Raw genomic sequence first — 10792 nt, 5'->3', positions numbered from 1 at the left:
TGAAACAAGAATTTTGAGCTGGGCATGGTGGCCAGCACTATGTGGGAGGCTGAGGCTGGAGGACTCCTTGAGCTCAGTAATTTGAGACAATCCTTGGTCAACATAGCAACACCTCATTTCAAACAAAAAAAATCTTGATTCTTACCTCATACCATAAACAAAATTTAATTTGAAATGGATTGTGGGATAAAAGTTCAACTTAAGAAATCTCTAAAGAAAAACAGAGGAGAAAGTCTTTGTAACCTTGAGGTAGTCAAAGATTTCTTAGGGCTTGGAAAGCATGGATTATTTTTTATTTATTTACGTTTTTAGAGACAGGGTTTCACCATGTTGGCCAGGATGGTCTCGATCTCCTGACCTCATGATCCACCCACCTTGGCCTTCCAAAGTGCTAGGATTACAGGTGTGAGCCACTGCACCCAGCCAGATTATTATTATTTTTTTTTAATTAGCCTAGGCAACCTAGTGAGACCCTGTCTCTACAAAAAAAAAAAAAATTAAAAATTAGCCAGGCACGGTGGTGTCTGCCTGCAGTCCCAGCTACTCGAGAGGCTGGGGAGGATCACTTGAGCCCTGGGAGTTTGAGGCTGCAGTGAGCTGTGATTTTGCCACGGCACTCCAGCCTGGGCAACAGAGGGTGAGGCCCTATCTCAAAAAAAAAACAAAAAAATCACAATAATAAAAAATAACAAATTAGACTCGATCAAAATGTAAAACTCTGGCCTGGGCATGGTGGCTCACACCTGTAATCCTAGCATTTTGGGAGGCCAAGGCAGGCGGATCACAAGGTCAGAAGTTCAAGACCAGCCTGGTCAACATGGTGAAACCCCCATCTCTACTAAAAATACAAAAGTTAGCTGGGCGTAGTGGTGGACATCTGTAGTCCTAGCTACTTGGGAGGCTGAGGCAGGAGAATAATTTGAACCCAAGAGGTGGAGGTTGCAGTGAGCCAAGATTGTGCCACTGCCCTCCAGCCTGGGAGACAGAGTGAGACTCCATCTCAAAAAAAAAAAAGAAAGAGAGAGGGAAAGAGAAAGAGAGTGGAAGGAAGGAAGGAAGGAAGGAAGGAAGGAAGGAAGGAAGGAAGGAAGGAAGGAAGGAAGGAAAGAAGGAAGGAGGGAAGGAGGGAAGGAGGGAAGGGAGAGGGAGGGAGGGAAGAAGGCGGGAGGGAGGGAAAGAGAGAAAGAAAGAAAAAAGGAAGAGAAAGAAAGAAAAGAAGGAACAAAAGAAAGACTTAAACATGATTAAGATGGTAAATTTAATTTTTTATCTTTTTGAGACCGAGTCTCACTCTTGCTCAGGCTGGAAGGCAGTAGCGCTTCTCGGCTCACCGCAACCTCTGCCTCCCAGGTTCAAGCAATTCTCCTCCCTCTTCCTCCCAAGCAGCTGGGATTACAGGAGTCAGCCACCATGCATGGCTACTTTTGTATTTTTGGTAGAGACGGGGTTTTACTATGTTGGTCAGGCTGGTCTTGACCTCCTGACTTCAGGCGACTTGCCCACCTCAGCCTCCCAAAATGCTGGAATTACAGGTGTCAGCCACCATGCCTAGCCCTAGAGCTCTTATATATTGCTGGTGAGAATGTACAATGGCACAGTGTGGTGTTATTTCACATATATATATAAATATGTATTGGCTTCCTCAGTTCTTGCTTCCAACTCCCATAGCCCTTGTTACAGTCTTTTGTTATAATGCTGGGTGCTGTAGGCCTCAGGTGCAGGCCTTGGGAAACAGAAGCTCTTTGATTTTCTCCTGCTCTCCTTTCACCTGTCCCAAGGCAGAGCTGTAATCCTCCTCTGCCTTTCCTATTGTGTGATTTAGGACTCTCATTCCAGAGTGCCCCATACCCCGGAGGTCTTCATTTCGACAAGGTTGTCTGTAAAAACCCAAGATGGGCCGGGTGTGGTGGCTCACGCCTGTAATCCCAGCACTTTGGGATGCTGAGGCATGTGGATCACGAGGTCAGGATTTCAAGACCATCCTGACCAAAATGGTGCAACCCCGTCTCTACTAAAAATACAAAAATTAGCCAGGCATGGTGGGCACCATAATCCCAGCTACTCCAGAGGCTGAGGCAGGAGAATCACTTGAACTCGGGTGGCAGAGGTTGCAGTGAGCCGAGATCATGCCACCGCACTCCAGCATGGCGACAGAGTGAGACTCTGTCACACACACACACACACACACACACACACACACACACACACAAAACCCAAGCTGACAGGGTTCAGAAAGCAACACATGGAGGTTCCTACAGGCTGCTGTACCTGGGGAGGACACAGAAGCTCTGTGCACCTTCCCCCAATACCTCGCCCTACGCATGTCTTCACTGGTATCTTTTTAAATAGCCTTTGTAATGTTACTGGAAAATCAGACTCTGTATTTCAAAAGAGGTTTATTCTGAACCAATATGATTGTTCCCCATGGCCTGAGGAAAGTGAGAAAGTGTAACCGCGGTGGTCAGGTTAGTGTAGATTTATACATTTTAGGGAGATAATTGTAGGTAAAATTATAAATCAATACATGGAAAGTATACATTGGTTCAGCCAAAAGATGTGGGATAGCTTGAAGGAGCAATGGGCTTCCAGGTCTTAGGTGGGTTCAAAGATTTTCTGATTGGCAGTTGGATGAAAGAGTTAAAGCTGGCCAGGCGTGGTGGCTCACGCCTGTAATCTCAGCACTTTGGGAGGCTGAAGCAGGCTGATCACCTGAGGTCGAAAGTTCGAGAACAGCCTTACCAAGATGGAGAAATACCGTTTCTACTAAAAATACAAAATTAATTGGGCGTGGTGGCATATGCTTGTAATCCCAGCTACTCAGGAGGTTGAAGCAGGAGAATCAATTGAAGCCAGGAAGTGGAGGTTGCAGTGAGTCAAGATCATGCCATTGCACTCCAGCCTGGGCAGCAAGAGCAAAACTCCATCTAAAAAAAAAAAAAAGGTTAAAAAGAAAAAGAATTGGCCGGGCACGGTGGCTCAAGCCTGTAATCCCAGCACTTTGGGAGGCTGAGGCGGGTGGATCACGAGGTCAAGAGATCGAGACCATCCTGGTCAACATGGTGAAACCCCAAATTTCACCGTCTCTACTAAAAATACAAAAAAAAAATTAGCTGGGCATGGTGGCGCGTGCCTGTAATCCCAGCTACTCAAGAGGCTGAGGCAGGAGAACTGCCTGAACCCAGGAGGCAGAGGTTGCGGTGAGCCAAGATCGCGCCATTGCACTCCAGCCTGGGTAACAAGCGCAAAACTCCGTCTCAAAAAAAAAAAAAAAAAAAGGAAAAAAAAATGCATAAACGATTTTGGTATATTCATTCAGTGGAATACTTCCCAGCGATGAAAAGGAAGGAAATACTGAACAGGGATAAATTCCACAACCATTGCTGAAAGAAGCTGTACCCAAAAAAGAATATAACATGATTTTATTTATATGAAATTTTGGAAAAGGGAAATCTGATCTAGAGTAACAAAAAGCAAATTAGTGGTTGCCCAGGCCCAGGACTCGGGGAGCGGGAGTGGGTGTGAAGGGGTACAAGGGAATTCGGGGAGTGAGAGAAATGTTCTTGTGTAAGGATTGTTACATGGTTGTATACACTTGTCAAACTCATCAAAATTGTGCCCTTAAAATGAATGAATTTTATTAGATGTAAATTATACCATAATAAAGTTGTTTTTAAAGTGGGTAAGACTGAAGTATGGTGTCTAGAGATGCACTCTTGGGTGAAGAGCCTCCTGGAAGTGAGTCCCATGAGTCTGGATGGTGGGCTCTGGTGGAGGAAGCCAGGGACTACAATTGGGATGCCGCAGGGAAGGGCTTCTATGGAGGCAAGTGGGGGAATGGCAAAGTTCTCGTTCTTCACATGGGTGGTGATTACAAGGGTGTCTGCCTTATAAACGTTCACTAAGCTTGGCCGGGAGCCATGGCTCACGCCTGTAATCCCAGCACTTTGGAAGGCCAAGATGGGTGGATCACAAGGTCAGGAGTTCCAGACCAGCTTGGCCAATATGGCGAAACCCTATCTCTACTAAAAATGCAAAAATTAGCCGGATGTGGTGGCATGTGCCTGTTTTCCCAGCTACTCAGGAGACTGAGGCAGGAGAATCGCTTGAACCTGGGAGACGGAGGTGGTAGTGAGCTGAGATCGTGCCACTGTACTCCAGTATGAGCGATGACAGAGTGAGACTCTGTCTCAAAAAAAAAAAAGTTCACTAAGCTGCCAGTCCTCATGGCTCACACCTGTATTCCAGAACTTTGGGAGGCCAAGGGGAGTGGATCACCTGAGGTCAAGCGTTCAAGACCAGGCTGGCCAACATAGTGAGCCACCTAGCCCAATCAAAAAAAATATTTTTTAAGGCAGGGTCTCACTATGTTGCCCAGGCTGGTCTGAAACTCTTGGGTTCAAATAATCCTTCCTCTTTGGCCTCTCAAAGTGCTGGAATTACAGTCATGACCCACCGTGCCTGGCCTAAAAAACTTTTTTAAATTGAAGATAATACTGATTAGCATTTATGGAGCACTTTCTATGTGCAAGGTACTCTCAGCACGTCACCTGTATGAACTCTCGTGATCATCTTCCCAATTCCATGAGGTGAGTACTATTGTCCTCTCCAGTAAAGAGATGAGGAAGCTGAACATGGTGGCTCATGCCTATAATCCCAGCACTTTGAGAGGCCGAGACAGGCAGATCACCCGAGATCAGGAGTTCAAGATCAGCCTGGCCACCGTGGTGAAACTCTGTCCCTACTAAAAATACAAAAATAGTCAGGTGTGGTGGCACACGCCTGTAGTCCCAGCTACTCGGGAGGCTGAGGCAGGAGAATCGCTTGAACCTGGGAGGCGGAGGTTGCAGTGAGTGGAGATCACGCCACTGCACCCCAGCCTGGATGAACAGTCTCAAAAATAAAAAGAGGTGAGGAAGCTGAGGCACAGAGAGGTTAAGAGATTTGCTCAGGGCCCCACAGCTACACAGCGTCGGAACCAGAGTTTGCTGCAGGCCATATAGCTCCTGAGTCTGTGCCCTCAGCTGCAGAGGTAAAAGGAGCCTCTGAAGGGGGAGAGGAGTGGAAACTCTTGGGAGGGAAGTGTGGGCACCTCGCTTGTCCTGGCGGACTATGCTGAGGAAGGAGGCTCAGTAGGAAGAGAATGTTAAAGGAGGAGTTTCAAAATTAAAATGCACCACAAGTTTCATTCACTTCTTTAAAAAATCTTTACTGAGATTGTCCTGTGTACCAGGCACGGTTCCAGGCGACTGGGGCCCAACCATGAGCACCACAGGCAGAAAGCCCTGCCCTCATGGAGCTGACATTCCACGTCTCAGTTTTTCCAGCTGTAAAACTGGTACTCGGAGATGTGGTTAGACAGCTAAAAAGAGGTGTGGTGGCTCATGCCTGTAATTCCAGCACTTTGGGAGGCTGAGGTGGGTATATCACTTCAGGCCAGGAGTTTGAGACCAGCCTGGCCAACATGGTAAAACCCCGTCTCTACTAAAAATACACACACACACACAATTAGCCAGGCGTGGTGGCAGGTGCCTGTAATCCCAGCTACTCGGGAGGCTGAGATATGAGAATCATTTGAACTTGGGAGGCAGAGGAGGTTGCAGTGAGCTGAGATCTCACCACTGCACTCCAGCATAGGTGATAGAGCAAGACTGTCTCAAAACAAACAAACATATAACAAAATACACCAGGAGTGGTGGCTCACACCACTTTGGGTGGCCAAGGCAGGCAGATCACCTGAGGTCAGGAGTTCAAGACCAGGCTGGCCAACAAGGTGAAGCCCCATCTCTACTAAAAAAAAAAAAAAAAAATACTGGCCAGGCGCAATGACTCATGCCTGTAATCCCAACACTGAGAGATTGAGGCGGGCGAATCACGAGGTTTGGAGTTTGAGAACAGCCTGACCAACATGGTGAAACCCTGTCTCTACTAAAAGTACAAAAATTAGCTGGGTGTGGTGGCACGCACCTCTAATCCCAGCTACTCGGGAGGCCAAGGTGGGAGAATTGCTTGAATCCAGGAGGCTGAGCTTGCAGTGAGCCAAGATCATGCCTCTGCACTCCAGCATGGGCAACATGAGTAAAACTCTGTCACAAATAATAATAATAATAATAATAATAATAATAATAATTGTATGTCTTAAAAGAAAAGACAGTTAAAAAAGAATAAAAAGTAGGATAAATGCTCAAAAAAACACAAATAACAAAATAATAATAATTGTATGTCTTAAACAAAAAGACAGTTAAAAAGAATATAAGAAGCAGGAGAAAAGCTCAGTTTATAGGTAATGATGGATGAGCCAGACCTTAACAGCACGTGGATGGCCTCCAACGTGGACCACCTCCTCAGCAATGTGGATCAGCTCCTCAAGAGCAACGTCCAAAGGCAGCAGATCCAACATGCTATAAATATGTGACATTCCCTGGACTCTGTTTTCACTTTCACACTGGTCATAATCAAATAATTCAGGAAAATAATCACAGCAGCACCAGAAAGGTGAGGTCAGAGGAGCTGCTCCAAACCACGATCCGAAAAGAGGTGGCTCATGGAAGGGGAGGGGATGTCCCATATGGAGGGCAGCAGGTGCCATATAAAGGAGAAAACAGGCCTTCAGCCCATGGCATCAAGTAGTGTGTGTGTGTGTGTGTGTGTGTGTGTGTGTGTGTCCAGGAATGTATCAGCAGCCATCTATACCTACATCCACAAACTGACATATGACATGTGAGCTACAAATGAAGATTCACAGCACAGATGGCTCTTTTGAATGGGTTTCTGCATGAGTGGGAAGAGGTGATATTCTACAGGATTAGGAAGCTATTTTAGGTGCGGTGCCAGGAGATAGAGGAAGAGGTGAGGCCAGGGTGTCTCTTGAGGAATGTCTGGTTTATTGTTGTTACAACCAGTGCATCACGGTACCAGGGCCATGAACTGGAATCCTCTGCCTCATCCCCAGAGTCTGGGAAATAGAGAAATCTCCTGGCCACACTGCTGGCCACAGAGGGCACTGCTCCCATAGGTCTTCCTCCACTCCTGCTGTGACATCAGAGATTTTATGAAAGACCCAGGAATCTCAAAACAAGGAATCGCAACTTGAAAATCTTTAGAAACCACAGTTTACTCTTTTCCAATCAGTGGAGACCCTCAGGGTTCCTGGGGACCTAAACCCTGGCTTCTCTTGGTGTTCACAGGTTCCTCAAAGTAACTGGTTCACAACTTTGGCTGCTTTAGAAATAGTCATTGAGGCCGGGTGCCATGGCTCACACCTATAATTCCACTTTTGGAGGCTGAAGTGGGAGAATCACATGAGTTCAGGAGTTCAAGACCAGCCTAGGCAACATAGTGAGACCCACCCCATGCCCCTTGTTTCACTACACAAAAGTTTAAAAACTAGCTGGGCATGGTGGTGCACATCTGTAGTCCCAGCTGCTTGGGAGACTAAGGTAGGAAGGACCGTTTGAGCCCAGAAGGTCAAGACCGCAGTGAGCTGTGATCACACCACTGCACTCCAGTCTGGGCAAAAGAGGGAGACTCTGACTCAGAAAGAAAGAGAGAGAGAGAGAAAAAAGAAAGAGAGAGAGAGAGAGAGAGAAAGGAAGAAAGAAAAAAGAAAAAAGAAAGAAAGAAAGAAAGAAATAGAAAGAAAGAAAGAGAAAGAAAGAAAAGAAAGAGAGAGAAGGCCAGGCACGATGGCTAATGCCTGTAATCCCAGAATTTTGGGAGGCCAAGAAGGGGCAGATCACCTGAGGTCAGGAGTTCAAGACCAGCCTGGCCAAATACAGCAAAATCCTGTCTTTACCAAAAAAGAAATACAAAAATTAATGTGGCGGCACATGTCTGTAATCTTGGCTACTTGGAAAGCTGATGCAGGAGAATCTCTTAAACCCAGCAGGCAGAGGTTGCAGTGAGCCAAGATCACACCACTGCACTCCAGCCTGGGTAACAGAGCAAGACTCCATCTCTCAAAAAAAAGGAAAAGAAAAAAAGAGAAAACAGCTGCTGCTCAATACCTATGTCCACCAAAAGCCATACACAAGAACATTCTTAGCAGCTTTAGTTATAAATAGCTAAACACTGGAAAAACAGAAATGTCCGTCAGCTGGTGAATGGCTAAACAAACTATGGTAAGCTTTACGGTAGAACATGGCTCAGCAGCAAAAATTACCTACCTACATGCATGATCCTCACCGACAGGGAGGGGCAGGTCGCCAGGCACCAATGCACACTGTGGTTATATGGGTCAGAATATGTGCACCTGGGAATGCAGGTGGGGGGACTGTCCGCACAGGAGATTCTTGGTGTATTGGCCGTATTCTATATCTTGGTCTGGATGGTAATTAACATGGATTTATATACACACATACATGTAAAGATGCATTGAGTTGGCCAGGTGTGGTGGCTCATGCCTGTAATCCCAGAACTTTGGGAGGCCGAGGTGGGTGAATCACCTGAGGTCAGGAGTTCAAGACTGGCCTGGTCAACATGGTGAAACCCTGTCTACACTGAATATACATAAATTAGCTGGGTGTGGTGGCACATGCCTGTAATCCCATCTACTAAGAAGGCTGAGGCAGGAGAATCACTTGAACCCCGGAGGCTGAGGTTGCAGTGAGCCAAGATCACTCCATTGCACTCCAGCCCAGGTGACAAAGCAAGACTCTGTCTCAAAAAAAAAAAGAAATTGCATCTAACTTTTCAGATCTCCTGAGACTTAAAAAAAGAGAAAAGATGCATTGAGTAGTAACCTAAAGATCTGTGCACTTTTCAATATGTATATTGTACACCAAGAAAAGAATCAAAAGTAAAATACTGACTCCTGGGCGTCATCCCAAGGTATCTGACGACATCAGTCAGGGGCATGGCCTGGGTGAAGGAAGTTTTAAAAGCCTTCCAGAGGATTCTGTGGGCTGCAGGAGTAAGCCCTCCTCTCCCTGCTCCATATGCTGGGCTCTGGCTCCCTGGCTCTGACCCTGGCTCCTGCAGGAGGACCTCATTGTAAAGGGACAGCCTAGAGCCGCCGGAAGCCTGCAGGCTCCCCAGTCAGAGCCTAGTTCCATCACTTCTAACTCCGTGATCTCAGGCAAGAAACATCCATGTCTCTAAACCTCAGTGGGATTTTGTTTGTTTTGTTTTGCTTTGCTTTTTTCTTCAGTGCCTGGCAGGAAGTTATTCCTATATCTCACGGGACATATTAACATCTCATGTACAATATGGGGTGGGAGTGGAAAGGGTGGGGTTGGTCCTTATCAAAGTAATCTTTTGGCGGGGCATGGTGGTTCACGCCTGTAATTCCAGCAATTTGGGAGGCTTACGCCGGCAGATCACTTGAGGTCAAGAGTTCGAGACCAGCCTGGCCAACATGGTGAAACCCCATCTGTACTAACAATACAAAATTTAGCCGGGCATGGTGGCAGGTGTGCCTGCAATCCCAGCTACTCAGGAGGCTGAGGCAGGAGAATGGCTTGAACCCAGGAGGCAGAAGTTACAGTGAGCCAAGATCGCACCACTGCATTCTAGCCTGGGGGATAAGGGTGAAACTCCATCTGAAAATAAATAAATACATAAAATAAAAGTAATCACTTTAAAACATACATGGGGGGTCCAAAGTGGCTCCTGCCGGAGGTCATGGCACTCACGAAGGTGAGGTCATCAGTTCAAAGCTAACCTGAGCAACCTCATAAGCTCAAACTGATTGGCAAAAAAAAAAAAAAAAAAAATACATGGAATCCTGTCACTACTGCCTGAAACATTTCCACGGCTTTTTGTTGCACTTTGAATAAAATCCTGATGCCGCAGGGCATGGTGGCTTACGCCTGTAATCCCAGTACTTTGAGCGGCCAAGGCAGGTGGATTGCCTGAGCTCAGGAGTTCGAGACCAGCCTGGGCAACATGGTGAAACCCCATCTCTACTAATATACAAAAAGTAGCCGGGCTTGGCAGTGTGCACCTGTAATCCCAGCTACTTGGGAGGCTGACACAGGAGAATCACTTGAACCTGGGAGGCAAAGGTTGCAGAGAGCCGAGATTGCACCACCGCACTCCAGCCTGGGTGACAGAGCGAGACGCCATACACCAAAAAAAAAAAACAAAAAAAAACTCTGATGCCTTCCTGAGGTCAATGTGCAGTCCAGCTTCACCTTGGTCACCATGCCCTAACCAGGGCTGAAAGGCTGGCTGCCTTTCAGCGCAAGCTCCTTCCTGCATCAGGGCCTTTCAGAGGCCCTGTTCCCCCTTCCCAGTTCATCCCAGTTCTCTGTAGGTTTCAAACATCACCTCCTCATTCCCCATTACTCTCTGTCACCATGGGCTGATCATTTTCTCCATAGCTCTCAGCACATGACAGAGGTATTCGTTGCACATGACAGAGGTATCTGTTGCTTGTGGTGGTTTCCCGGTGTGCTCATGTCCCCATTCAGCCCCATCATCTGGCCCAGGGCTAGGGACCCAGTGCCTAACTGTGGAATGGAATTCAGCAAACTCCATGAGGCACTGGCATCTCAGAAGGTTTTGGTAATGGCAGAGATATTATTATTCACTTCCTTCCTTACTCATAGTCTCTTGTTTCCTCCACTCGCCATGCAGTTACTGTTAATTTTGAAACATTTGTTAACTAACATGTGAGACATCATGCTAAATGCTAGAAAGGACACCGAGAGAGGGGAAGGCATGGTCCCTGACCTCGGGGAGGTGCCATCCAGGATGGAGACACCAAGGCAACGCTATCATTCCAGGGTGACTGGGCAGTGCTGTGGAGTTCCTCCTTGTCCCCTCCTCACTCCTCATCCTCTCTAGGTGACCT

The sequence above is a fragment of the Callithrix jacchus genome, chromosome 4 (genome assembly GCF_049354715.1).
Source record: "Callithrix jacchus isolate 240 chromosome 4, calJac240_pri, whole genome shotgun sequence".
NCBI classification, from domain to species: domain Eukaryota; kingdom Metazoa; phylum Chordata; class Mammalia; order Primates; family Cebidae; genus Callithrix; species Callithrix jacchus.
The sequence above is the reverse complement of the archived record's forward strand: the minus strand, read 5'-3'. Positions refer to the sequence as shown.